At 50.3% G+C, this 13,433-nt stretch overlaps 1 protein-coding gene across 1 annotated transcript in view; it reads left to right on the top strand.

Moving 5' to 3' along the window:
• The window catches only part of FANCC (FA complementation group C), a 70,994-nt gene extending 59,535 nt beyond the window's left edge, over positions 1-11,459 (top strand). The window contains exons 17-18 of the mRNA XM_078881441.1: positions 9,502-9,683; positions 11,304-11,459. The gene's annotated coding sequence lies outside the window, so the exon portion shown is untranslated. The remainder of the gene's footprint in view (positions 1-9,501; positions 9,684-11,303) is intronic.
• Positions 11,460-13,433: the final 1,974 nt, after the last annotated feature.

The following is a 13,433-nucleotide window of genomic DNA, read 5'->3' as shown; positions in this document are numbered from 1 at the left end:
TATGGCCGTCCGATCGTTCACCCCGGAAAGCCTCGCCGAGTCTCAAGACTCTTCTTCAGGAGGGCCCTGCCAGGTGTTCAGAGTCGTGGGCGGCTGCCGCTACTGTGTCTGTGTGCGTGATTCTAATCGAGTTGTTTGCCGGTAACTCTGCTGCATTGGGATATTTGGCCAATACCAGTTGCATTGTATGGTGTGTGTATGTGTGTTTAGCTATGGGAGCAACCTGGGAGGAAACCCGTGCACAACAGGGGTAAGCATACAAACTTCCATAATCCAAGTTGTTTTGGGTTAGATGGCGTGAATTTCGCGAGCTAACCCAAAACAACCTATATTACGGATGATATTGGTCACAAAAGCCGACGTGCTAAACTGAGCACGCAAACGCCACGCAGAAAGGCGCGAGTCGGGAATTGAACCCATGAATTTCCTTGCTGTGAGGCAGAAGTAAGCAGAGTCCAGTGACGAGCTTGCCGATTGGTTAAGAGGTTTTAAATTAAGCTTTCTGTTAACTTCCCATAGCCGTCAGTCCATGCTATACGGTGGTAGATTACCCAAGGATTCTATTTGCTGTAAAGTTGATGTTAAATCCGTGCAAATAAGTTACAATTAGCGCTTCCACCCCCCTTTTAGGAGTGTCCGAGAATGCCAAGTGCCCTTTGTAAAAAAGAATGGCATAAATGTTGCTTCGGGATATATTAACGTTTTATCGCACTCTATATATAACATTGCCTTGACGAGTGGCCGTGCGCAAGTGTTGCTTGGCTGTGATTAAACTCGATTTTGATCGCAGAATATTTGCAGACGAATATCGTGAATGGAAAAGTTCGCCTCGACGTAATTACAGGCGTCAAACTGGCGAAGTACGGCGGATGGCACGCTATGGCAACATCGCCCTCATCATTGCCCCCTACTGCCAGACCAATGCCCCAGGTCACACTCATCCCTTTCACTCGGAGTTCTCAACGTGGTCAAAGAAAATCAACTTGAAACCCCTTTTCTTCATCGCGATCATCGCCACCTCCAGCGTGCCACGCATCTACCAACAAAAGGAATTTATCGCGAACACATCTCCAAGCCCGCCGCTCCCTTACTACCGAGCCGTGCAAACAAAACTAAACTTGCCAGCCTCCGAACACACAAAGAGCTCGATCGTTGGAGGGCCACGCGCGCCGGCACGCTCAGCCAGCGGAGTCTGTACAAAGCCCCAACGCGCGGATCGGCAGCTCGGAGTAACGCCGAGAGCTTTTTTTTTTCTCTCCGCCTGATGAAGACCGCTTGTGTCGCGATCGAAACGTCGTGGGGTTTTTTCTTTTATTTTAAAATTATATTTTTTTCTTTCATTTTTACTTTCTATCTACGTGACTTTACCGAAAGAACCAAGAATATGAATTCTTGCAGTCACGAAAGTTTTAAGTCAAAATTTGCCGGTGTGAACGACCACGAGAAGCCACCTTCCTACGTTTGTCTCTCCGCCTAAAATAAAATACAAACGCGTGTTTGTTTTAAATTTTTGATTACTTACGTAACAACAGCAGTTGTCCGCATGGATGCGCTGGCAGTGCAGAAGCCGGGGCTCAGTCAAGGGTCCTCGCTTCTAAAGACCGAACATCATCGGCCTCCCTTCCGCAACAACAAAGGCTTTTAAAATCAAGATGTTACCTAACACTTGACCCCTTACCAGCATTCGTTCAAGCAAGTCTGACTACCGATGAGACACTGAATATCGAAACCGGTGTGGAATTTTGCTTGCTTTTGAACCAATGCTGCCGATAGGATGCACTCCCAGAAGGCCGCGTGGCCTTTTTCTACATTTTGTTTTTACACTGGAGAGACAATGATGGGAAGGGTCGGCGTTAGTTATTGTGCAGTGGCATAGGTGCAAGGTTTTAACTTGGGATCCGCTCAGCGTTCGCTCTCAAACTAATTTTACATGTAAAAAACTCAATACGTTCGCCATTCACACAGTGGCCTTAAAATTACATCTATATACTGCAGTAGGCGACGTTTTGGGCAGTGGCCCTTCTTCATGGCACATCATAGAACGTCGCCTATCATATTTGTTTCCCTTTTAAGGCCGCGGTGTTATTGAACTTGGAACTCGTTGAGTTGCATTTAGTTGGCTGTGCTTTTGCACCAATCCCAACGCAGCGGCGGCATCGGCAGATCTCCGGTGTGCGGAGAGCGTCGTGATCCAGACGAGAAACACCCGGAGTAGTGCGACTCGCCGCCCGATTCACACGCACGAAGGAAACGGCATCATCATCACAGCAGCGGTGCCCTCTGTTCCTGACGCAAGCGGCTGGCTTATTATATGTAAAATCACAGCTCTTGCTCTGCACAGCAACATCAACCGTGTGAAGAGGAAGACACAGAGGTCTATAGATTAACAGATGCATAGACTCACATAGAGACCCATAGACTCGCGCAGAGATCTATAGATTCACACTGGACCCATAGACTTGCACAGAGGTCTATAGAATCACGTAGAGACCCATAGACTCGCGCAGAGATCGATATGAAGGAGGCATCACGGCGACCCACCACTACACAACTCCTCACACAATCATCGAGCTCATCAACCACCTGGATATAAAATTACAGTTGCTGCTCTACCGCAACATCAGCCGTACGCAGAAGAAGAAAAAGACACGTCTCTAAATACTACAGATTTACCGTCAATAACACTAAGACCTGTCTCTAAATACTACAGATCTACCGTCAATCACACGAAGACATGTCGCTAAATACTACAGATCTACCATCAATAACACGAAGACCTGTCTCTAAATACTACAGATCTAACGTCAATAATACGAAGACATGTCGCTTAATACTACAGATTCTAGATTTGAAGCTTTCGTGACTGCAAGGATTCATACTCTTAGGTTTTTTCGGTAAAGTCACGTAGGTAAAAAATAAAATTTAAATTAATAAAAGTAATAATAGAAATAAAATAATAAATCACGACGTTTCGGAGGCAACACAAGTCTCCGTCATCAGGTGGGACCGTCACAGCTAGATTGACTGTATCAAGACTGTATCAAGACTTGAGACAGTAAATCTAGTTGTGACGGTCCCACCTGATGACGGAGACTTGTGTTGCCTCCGAAACGTCGTAATTTATTACCTTATTTTATTTCTATTATTACTTTTATTAATTGTATTTTTTACCTACGTGACTTTACCGAAACAACCTAAGAGTATGAATACTACAGATCTACCGTCACTAACACGAAGACCTGCCTCTAAATACTACAGATCTACTGTCAATCACACGAAGACATGTCGCTAAATACTACAGATCTACCCTCAATAACACGAAGACCTGTCGCTAAATACTACAGATCTACCCTCAATAACACGAAGACCTGTCGCTAAATACTACAGATCTAGCCGACAATCACACGAAGACCTGTCGCTAAATACTACAGATCTAGATATCAATAACGACAGGGAACTTCCTGGAGTGGCTCGGAAACACGATCTCAACGAGAGCTGCCACCACCAGCACGATCTTTCAAACTCAAGCCAGACGCCACAAGCAGCCAGACTCAAGCCAGACATCAGCGGCGGTGCGCTTGATGCTCGGTGCGAGACGGCAACGCAGAAGCCCCTGGCAGGAGAATTCGCATCACAAGGGTTGTTTGTCTTCTTGGTTCTTTCGGTAAAGTCACATAAAATGGAAATAATAAAATAATAAAAATACTACATAATGAAATAATAAAATAAAATAAAAAATGTATTATTTCCATTCTATGTGACTTTACCGAAAGAACCAAGAAGATGAATCCCTGCATTCACGAAAGCTTTAAATCGAAATTTAAGGGATTTTTGCTTTCACGGAAGCCTTCGATTTTGGCCACTAACGCCGCATCATCCGAGCGTCACGGTGCAGTATTTAGATTCGGGGGGACTTTTGTTACGCGCCGTTGCAAGTCACCCATGGGTTCCCCTCGTCAATAATGACGTCGTCGAATTTTATGCTTTCCCCCCCCCCCCCCGCAAGGTTATCAATCGTTTTACACGACCCGCGTATTCCGCCGTAGCGTGAGATATTGCCGACGCGTTCTGCACTGCAAATTATTCGCATTTTGGGCTTAAGATTGAATGAGGCTTTGATGGGTAAAGGTGGATTCGCGCACCGTGCCCTCTGGGCTGCTCCAGGGAAGCAATCCGCGCCGAACAAACGGAGCGGGCGAGGTGGAAACACCCACACTTCACTCCACCCATCGACTCGCCACGCGACGGAAATATTTCAGTGCAGACCCACCACCAACACTGCCCGGCTTCCACTACACGCAGCTCATCAGCGAGCCCATCACTACCACCACCACACTGCGTGGCTTTCCATCTTCCTCTGAAACAATGGTCAGCGCTTAACTGGAGCGGCACGAACCACGAGAGATGCGGAGATCTCCCAGCTTGACGAGAACCCTCCCCTCCCTCGCTCGCTCGCTCCCTCGTGCGCCTGTGGCTACACAAACTCAAAACCGTGGAGAAGCAAAGAACTTCACGCTGCCCCACACCTATCCACGTGAAGGCAGCGGTGGATGCGTGTGTGCATGGGTGAGCGAGCGAGTGGGTGAGTGTGTATCTGTGAGTCACCGACTCTCAGACAAAGCAATCGATCGGCTAAATCACTGAGAACTGAATCTCAAATGTCGCTCCTCATTGGCCCTACGACATCGTCATCGTCAGCGCAGAGTGATTATTGGTGGGCAGGAGAAGTGGCCGGCCACAGTTGTTGTCACGGTTTATCCTGAACTGTTTCGCGGCCTCTCGCAATCCGAGAGCAGTCTTCCTTGCGAGGCCCCGTGTTGCGTATTTCCTCGCCCTCTTTTCCCTGCGAATCTCTCCGTTTGTATGGGGACCAGCGCGTGAAGAAAGTACCTACGGAGTTCGCGAAACATCCAAATATAGGACCACGGAGCTTGGGAAATTGTTGGCGCCGCTTGTGTCTGTACCTCCGGCGCGTCTGCGTTGGCTTTCCCCGCCCGCCCGAAAGTGACCGCTCGCAGCGTTGCGGATCCCACCGCAGCAGCGCGTCGCTCTGCACTTTGCGTGAGTGGCGGCGCTTTATAGCAAACAACATCGCGCTTGTCGTTGTCCTCACGACGCCAGTGGTCCCCCAAGCGTTTTGAACCCACCCACCGTTAAACGCACTTCGCGCACCGCGTGGTATTTTAGGGGGAGAAAAAAAATTTGAATCCTCCCACCTGCAGGAGTTCTGCATGCCTTTGCCTTTGCGCAGGGCCCGGCAGGTGGCCCGAAACCCGCGGTGTTGTGGCCGGAAACTCTTTTCCCCGTAACGGCGGGCGTGTTATCTCGTCACGGATCGCCAGCAGCGCCCGGACTGCCGCGCTGTCGACGGCAAGCGGCCGCGCTTCCGCGTCCGACGCGTGTCGCACGCCAACAAAAACCTTCTTCCTGCCACCGGTGAAGATAAATTCGTCCGCTCAGCCGGTGGCTTATATTTCCGGTGAGGTTGACCATTGACCCCGACTATGCTGCTTCTGCGCTGCCAAGAGAAGGGCCCCCCCATCGCCCGATGCGTCGCCCGACGCACGCGCATCTCCTGCGAGGGTGCGCGTGAACGAGCGGAGGTTATCGACGAACGCGTCGGGTTTGGTTTTCTAAACTGAACTATTTTTATTTTACCAGGTAAGGCCCACTGAGCTGCGTAGCTCTTTTTTGAGAAGCGGCCTGGCCACAAATGGCAGCTCAACGAAGTGGCTTATCATGTGGAAATTTATAGCAGCCAGCCAAATACTGATGTTGATTCTAAATGTGAAGGGAAAAACCAGAGGACCCAGAGAAAAATCCACACGACCACGGGGGGCAGAGAAAGAGATAGAGATGCAAACTCCGAATATACAGCAGGCGTCAGGGTCGGGATCGAACCCACGACTGCCTGCAGTCAACATCTCCTAGCCATCGCGGCGGCGCCGCCGTCCACACCGAGTGGCGGGAGAAGGCGGCGTGACGACGCGCTCCCACCGGCGTCGCGCCAGTCGGAGCGCGACCGCTGGCGCTGGCCGATGCGCGGCAGCCGGCCCGCACGCAAAGCACGCACATGTGGGCGCTGCGCCCTCCGCTATTAAAACGCCGCTTCAAAGTGGCTCCGGCATCTGCAGATGCCTTCGTCTCAGCTGTGGCAATAAAGCATTTTTATCGCTCTGCGGGAAAAAAAACGAAAGAAAGAACGTGGGGCCAGCGTGATATAAAATGGTTGGAATGCGTCTTCCTGGCGAGGGTGCCGAGCAGCGCTGATGTCCCCACTCGCTCGCCCCGGTTGCTTTGCGCAAGCACAACAACAAAACTAAACAAAAAATGTCGGCTGCTGTTGTGTTTAGTTTGTCGTCCATGCACCCCCCCCCCAACACCTCCAATTAGCGCGGTTGGCTGTGTACGGTGCGAAGGAAGTTGAACGAAGGTACGGTACGGTATATGCGTTACGTGGTGCACATGCCAGGTGGTGTAAAAATTGTCAAAACGTCGATCTGGCTTGTTGGCATTCCTCCTGCTGCATCTCCTGCCGAGACACCCAGATCAGTTTGAGGGCCGCGTTTGCCCACGACGTGGACAACTTGATTTGGTCGGCTCTATCGCTGGCTGGTGGCGGGGGGGTTGACGTGAACTGAATCGGCGTTATAACGGCACGACGGGCCGACCACAAACTGAAAGCAATTATGAATGAGAACCGCCGGTTTTTATTTTTTAAATCGTCAGAAGCAAGGGAAGAGGTTTTTGAAGCAGTCAAGCGTCTCCATCCGACGCGGCGCTGCCGTTGAACCTCCGCGTTTCTCCCAAAACTGGATCGGCGAAGCCTCTTGGGAAAAACTGAAAGCTCCACCACGGCGCGGCGAAGGTGCCACGGGGAGATTCCCGACGGATATGTCGCAAGCGGTGATGGAAGCCGCGCGTCTACCATTCCATGCCCCCCCCCGCCGCTTCCTGAACACACAAAGTCAGAGCAGCAGCGGCAGCGGCTGTGGCAGCGGTCGAGTTCAACGGAAGTTTAAATTGCAAAGGGAAAGCACGCCGTGTATATTTCCAGGCCGACTTCAAAACTAAATAAATGAATAAACCTTTTCCCACGGCCACGCGTCCTGCCGTGCCCCCTCGTCCTGCCTTGCCCCTGCGCCCACGTCCTGTGCTGTACAGTTCGGATCTTTACCCGCGGGTACCCTCACGCTCAGTTTCGCCTATCGCCCGACGGGGTTGGCTGCGATGGGGGTTTTTCTGTTTACTTTGTAATCGCATTTTCTTTGACAATTTTTCTCCGGCGATTGCTGCCGCCGCTGCTGCTGCAGCCGCGGCTGCGTTGGGAGCGGTGCACAAAGCACGGTTAACGATAAACTCAACACGCTGAGTTCCGTTGCCAACGACAACACTGTGACCTTTAAAAAAAACGAAGGAAAGTAATATATAATGGGCGATGTTTTGGGCAATGGGCCTTCGCAGCACGTCCAGTGGCTGTGTAGGTGCGCAATGAAGAAGGGCGACTGGCCAACATGTCGGCTGTTATGATATCGTTGTCCCTGCTCGGGCCAGAGGGAGGAGTGTTGTCGTTGTCCTCGATGCTATTGGCGAACGTGTTGAGGGATTTTTACTTGAATTTGCTTCACGTCCTAGAGCGTCGTCGTGCAGAACACAAGTAACACAATAACTGAGAGCAGACGATACGTAATAGTAACAATACGCCTCTTGAATCATCCGTGTGGCCGATGGGATATGTGAAATATAGAAACTTGTATTAGTATTAGCTTGGAGGGACGGGGATGTGCACTTGATGTGGTCTGCTTATCGTATGTCTAGATGTTGAACTTTTTTCGCACCTTGGTACAAAGCCATCCCCTCCCCCACCTCGAGTCCAGTGCCCCATGCCATCGGCTCCCGTTCCACTCCCACCCCGATCCTCATCTCCCACCCAATTCCCAATCTCCCACCCAATTCCACATCTCCCACCCAATTCCCAATCTCCCACCCCAATCCCAATCTCCCACCCCAATCCCAATCTCCCACCCCAATCCCCATCTCCCACCCAATTCCACATCTCCCACCCAAATCCACATCTCCCACCCAATTCCCAATCTCCCACCCCAATCCCAATCTCCCACCCCAATCCCAATCTCCCACCCCAATCCCCATCTCCCACCCCAATCCCAATCTCCCACCCCAATCCCAATCTCCCACCACAATCACAATCTCCCACCCCAATCCCCATCTCCCCGGCCGTGCAGGTGAAGGGTTGGGAAGAGTTTAAATTTAGCTCGGAGCTCTTCTCGTTTTAAACGTCGCCCGCGCGAGTCTGGTTACTCGCGTTTCCTGCCCGGATTGGTGACCCTCGGCCTCAACTACGAAGCCCTAATGGACTGCCCACCCCCCTCCCCCACCTCGAGTCCAGCGGCACGACTGCCATGCCCCACACCGCTGGGTTGTTGGAAACTCCGCGGTGAAACAAGACGTGCCTTATTCTTTGGTTCTGTCGGTAAAGTCGCCTAGATAGAAAAATAATAATAATAATAATGTGAATAAAAATAATAATAAAAACCACGACGTTTCGATCGCAACACAAGCGGTCGTCATCAGAAAAGGGGGTTAGCCTCTAAAGGCAAACTGTTTTTAAAGGTTTAAAATGGGCATAGCCCAAGTGTCAGCAGCATGGGCGGGGCAGCTAATGTTAATGTAGTAATGTAAGTGATGGTTGTTTGCCTTGAGAGGCTAACCACCCTTTTCCTGATGACGACCACTTGTGTTGCGATCGAAACGTCGTGTTTGTTTTTTAATTCACATTATTATTATTTTTCTATCTCCGTGACTTTACCGAAAGAACCAAAGAATATGAATTTTCCTGCAGTCACGAAAGTTTAAAGTCAAACTTTAAGACGTGCCTTATTGTCTTCATCTGCTCTTCTCTGTCAGAGTGGGAGCTTGACGTAGTACTACTACGTTGAACGTCTTTCGCACCGTGCGTAGCTAACCGTTTCTAATCGGAGGTGTGGGGCAGGAAGGGCAACAGACTAAAGACAATACGCAGTCCACAATCTTAGATTTTAAAGGGGCGTAAGCTCCAGTGGCTTCCTAACATCGGGAGGAAGAGCGTTCCAGACAGCCGCAGAAGCGCATATGAATGTGCGTGATGCGGTAACCGCAATGCGCCTTGGTTGGAAGCTCGTGCCAAAGGCCTGGACATGGTCTCACTGTTTGGAAGGGTTCAATCCACGGCGTCCATCTCCTCCCTGTGTCTGTCTCCCGTGTTCGAGATCACAACTGGGCACGGCTCCCGGTATCATTGCAAACACGCACACGCAACAAACTCAACACACGCTGCATCTCAGACTCTGTGTGTGTGCCGCGAAGAAGGGTCATCGGCCGAAACGTCGCCTCTTTTATGCATATTTTTTTAAAGTCACATACACACACAGAGTGGTATTGACACGGAGCGTGTTGCGTTTGTCGTTGTGTTCGTTGTTGGTTGGCGCACGAGTGGCAACGCAGCGGCGGCTGCATCGCCAGGTCGAGTTGGTGATTTAAGTGGCGGTCCAAGCGGTGGCTTGGAAGACGCGTGGCGTGGGACACCATCGAGAAAATCGCCACGGTCGATGCTACAGCTGGCGACTAAACCGTGGTGTGGAGGTCGTTCACTGAGCAAGCCAACGTCCTGCTCAGTCAGTCCGGTGGTACATAAAAAAAGTTTTTTTTATCAATGATTGTACCGTTACGTATATATGTGTATGTATGTTGAACTTATTTCGCACCGCTAATCGCACGTGCAATCGCTTCGAAAAATTGAGAGCGAGAAAATGTATTGCCGGCGCCGCGTTGAGTTAAAATGCCACGGTGACGGTCGTGATGATTCACAGCCTCCTTACTCTATCCACTGCTGGATGAAGGTCTCTCACCACTCTGTGTAGTTGTTGGAACACCGCTCACTATACGTCGCCGCGATGCATGTATTATTGCCATTATTTATCGGTCTATCTTCCGTTTATATATATGGTATACGGTGTACGTTCAATACGACGCACACGTGATTGTATGTACGTACCACTGAGTAAAGCTGAACGATTAATCGATTTCAAATCGAAATCGCAATTTGAAGCAATGCGATTGGCAAATCGCAAAGGCTGTGATTTTTAGCGATTTGAAAAGTCCTATAACTTTCTTATTGGAATTGTATTATTATTTATTATTATAACTTTATTTATGTAGGAAGAAAATAAATTAAATAATAATCGAATTCGCCGTTTCGATTGCAACACAAGCAACCATTATCAGGTACGAATGAATGAGAAAAAAACCTAGTAGACTCAGAAATGTATGTGTGTCTTTGTGTCTCTCTGTGGCTCTGTGTGTGTTCTCTCTCTCTGCTTGTGTGTCTGTGTGTCTATGTGTGTGTCTCTCTCTCTGTTTGTCTCTGTGTGAGTCTCTCTCTGTGTGTCAATGTTGTGTGTCTCTGGTTGTGTGTCTGTCTCTCTCCGTGTTGTCTCTGTGTGTTCTCTCTCTGCTTGTGTGTCTTTGTGTGTCTCTCTCTGTGTGTGTGTTCTCTCTCTCTGCTTGTGTGTCTGTCTATGTGTCTCCGTGTCTGTGTTTTGTCTCGCTCTCAAATTTTGCAATCTTTGGAAGAACGCAATCATCCAGGTGGGGTGTTGACTGTTGTGTTAGCCGACTCTCTGTGTTGTATTTCATTATATTTCTAAGTTGACAAGGTTTGTTTTTCTCATTCATTCATACCTGATGATGGTTGCTTGTGTTGCGATCGAAACGTCGTATTTTATTATTTGATTTATTTCCTTTCTACGTGCCTTTACCGAAAGTACCAAAGAATAATTCCTGCAGTCACGAAAGCTTCGAATCTAGTTTTAACAATTGTTCTATGTTTGATTGTTCTATTTCAATTTAAACATTTTAATAAATGCACGTTGGAAGCAATTCATATCTTTTAAGTTATCATCCTTGCATTGGAATATATAGAGCAGTTCATATTTGATGGTATCACGTGGTAATGCTCCATCACGTGTTTTAAATCTGTTACAAAGTGAATATTGAACTGAAGCTTCACTTGAAAATGTTTAGTTCGCGAATCAAATCGCAATCGCAACATGTCAGTAAAATCGCAATGAGATATTTTCACCAAATCGTTCAGCGCTACTACACTGTACGGTGTATCCACACGCAAATCAATGGTTTGACTCCTTCAAAAAAATGATTCGTGCGCGAGGTTGTAAGCCACTCGACATTTGAGAAAACACTCGCGGCGTAATTCTCGCCAGCAGTGGATCTGTTTTGTTCCATTTCAGAACTCCGTACGGCGTCGGGAGTCTTCAAAATGTGCTGCTGAGTTTTACTCGGACCACGATCCCGCCCTCCGAAGTCCACACGTGGCGGTTGTTCCGCCACATAGTTGGCATTGTGAGCTCCACTCATCCATTATCCACCCATCATCCACCCATCCATCTGCCAATCCATCCATCCACCCATCACCTCACCCATCCACCCATCACCTCACCCATCCACCCATCACCTGACCCATCCACCCATCACCTCACCCATCCACCCATCACCTCCCCCATCACCTCACCCATCCACCTATCCACCCATCACCTCGCCCATCCACCTATCCATCCATCACCTCACCCATCCACCTATCCACCCATCACCTCACCCATCCACCTATCCACCCATCACCTCACCCATCCACCCATCACCTCACCCATCCACCCATCACCTCACCCATCACCTCACCCATCCACCCATCACCTCACCCATCACCTCACCCATCCACCCATCACCTCACCCACCCACGTATCCACCCATCACCTCACCCATCACCTCACCCATCCACCCATCACCTCACCCATCCACCCATCACCTCACCCATCACCTCACCCATCCACCCATCACCTCACCCACCCACCCATCACCTCACCCATCACCTCACCCATCCACCCATCACCTCACCCATCACCTCACCCATCCACCCATCACCTCACCCACCCACCCATCACCTCACCCATCACCTCACCCATCCACCCATCCACCCATCACCTCACCCATCACCTCACCCATCCACCCATCACCTCACCCATCCACCCATCACCTCACCCATCACCTCACCCATCCACCCATCACCTCACCCACCCACGTATCCACCCATCACCTCCCCCATCCTCCGGGCCGGGCAGAGCAACAATAGCGACGCGGTGATACCTCCCCTCCCCTCACCCCAAAATTGTCTTCGTTGAAACGGGATAGTTGCGAATGATGTATTTACTTTATTTCACTTCTGTGTTTGTTGTTGTTGTTCGCTCAGAGTCTCGTTTAAAATTGTCCTGAGCGAGTCTGGTTAAATGACAATGTAAAGTTTCGGCTGGTGTACTGCACACACACACACATTTCTTCACTTTCGCTGTCCATTTGCCAGGGTAGTTTTCCATCCACCTCGCCACCCTCCTCCTGCTCCCTCCCTCCCTCCCTCTTCCTGCCGCCCGTGTGTTGAGAGTAAAACAAATCGCGTCGGACAAAGGGGACGTTTTGCGAGCGGTCTGTCTCCGCCAAACGTCGAGGCGTCTGTAAAATGGAACGCACGGAGCCTCCCCAGCACACAGGGCCCATGCAGGTCCAAGAAAAGACAAAGATCCCCCGTGTAGCTTGTAACAGACTGTAGGGGCAAGTGCTGTTAGCGAGCACATAAGAGGAAGGCCAGAACGGCACACGAGGGGGTGCGTGGCCAGCACCACGCCCGGCCGCCTTTGTCTTCCCAGTGGCGATGTTTTTACGCACCGCACCAGGTACTCGTTTGAGGCTGAGTCGACCTAGGGGAGGCCCAGAACCGGTTCAGATAACCGTCACCGGTATTGGCTGTGAGCGGGAATCGAACTCGGGTCGCCAGGTTCGTAGCGCAGCGCGCTGACTGCTACACTACCGCTCCCCCCCCACACACACACACAAACAAAGATCCCCCGTGTAGCCCTCAACAGACTTTTGGGGCAAGTGTTGTTTGCGAATAAGTAGCACCTATGAAGACCGGCACGGCACACCTATGAAGGGCCGGGTGACCAGAGCCACGCCCGGCTGCCTTTGTCTCCCAAAGCTCTATCGCTCTCGTACGAGCGTGAGCCGCTGCTGCTAGAAAGTGCGGTGTAGGTTGTTGGTGTGTGTCTCTCTCTCTCACGCGCGCGCGGAGTTCCAGACATCCGGCAATGTTCCTCGTGCTTTTCCAGCCCACAGCGGTCAGTCGCGGCGGGCACTGCGGATTTACGACCGGCACTTGCGAAATATTGCGAAATATCAAAGCAGCCAGGCAGCCGGTATGTTTCAGAGTCGTGTTGGTCTCAGTGAAGCGACGTGTGTAATTAGTACAATTGTCTCGATTATGAGAGAGAGAAACGCCGAGTTGAAAACGCACGTGGCGTCTGCCTGCTGATCAC

The sequence above is a fragment of the Lampetra fluviatilis genome, chromosome 3, assembly GCF_964198595.1.
Source record: "Lampetra fluviatilis chromosome 3, kcLamFluv1.1, whole genome shotgun sequence".
NCBI classification, from domain to species: domain Eukaryota; kingdom Metazoa; phylum Chordata; class Hyperoartia; order Petromyzontiformes; family Petromyzontidae; genus Lampetra; species Lampetra fluviatilis.
This window is presented reverse-complemented; position numbering and strand designations above follow the sequence as displayed.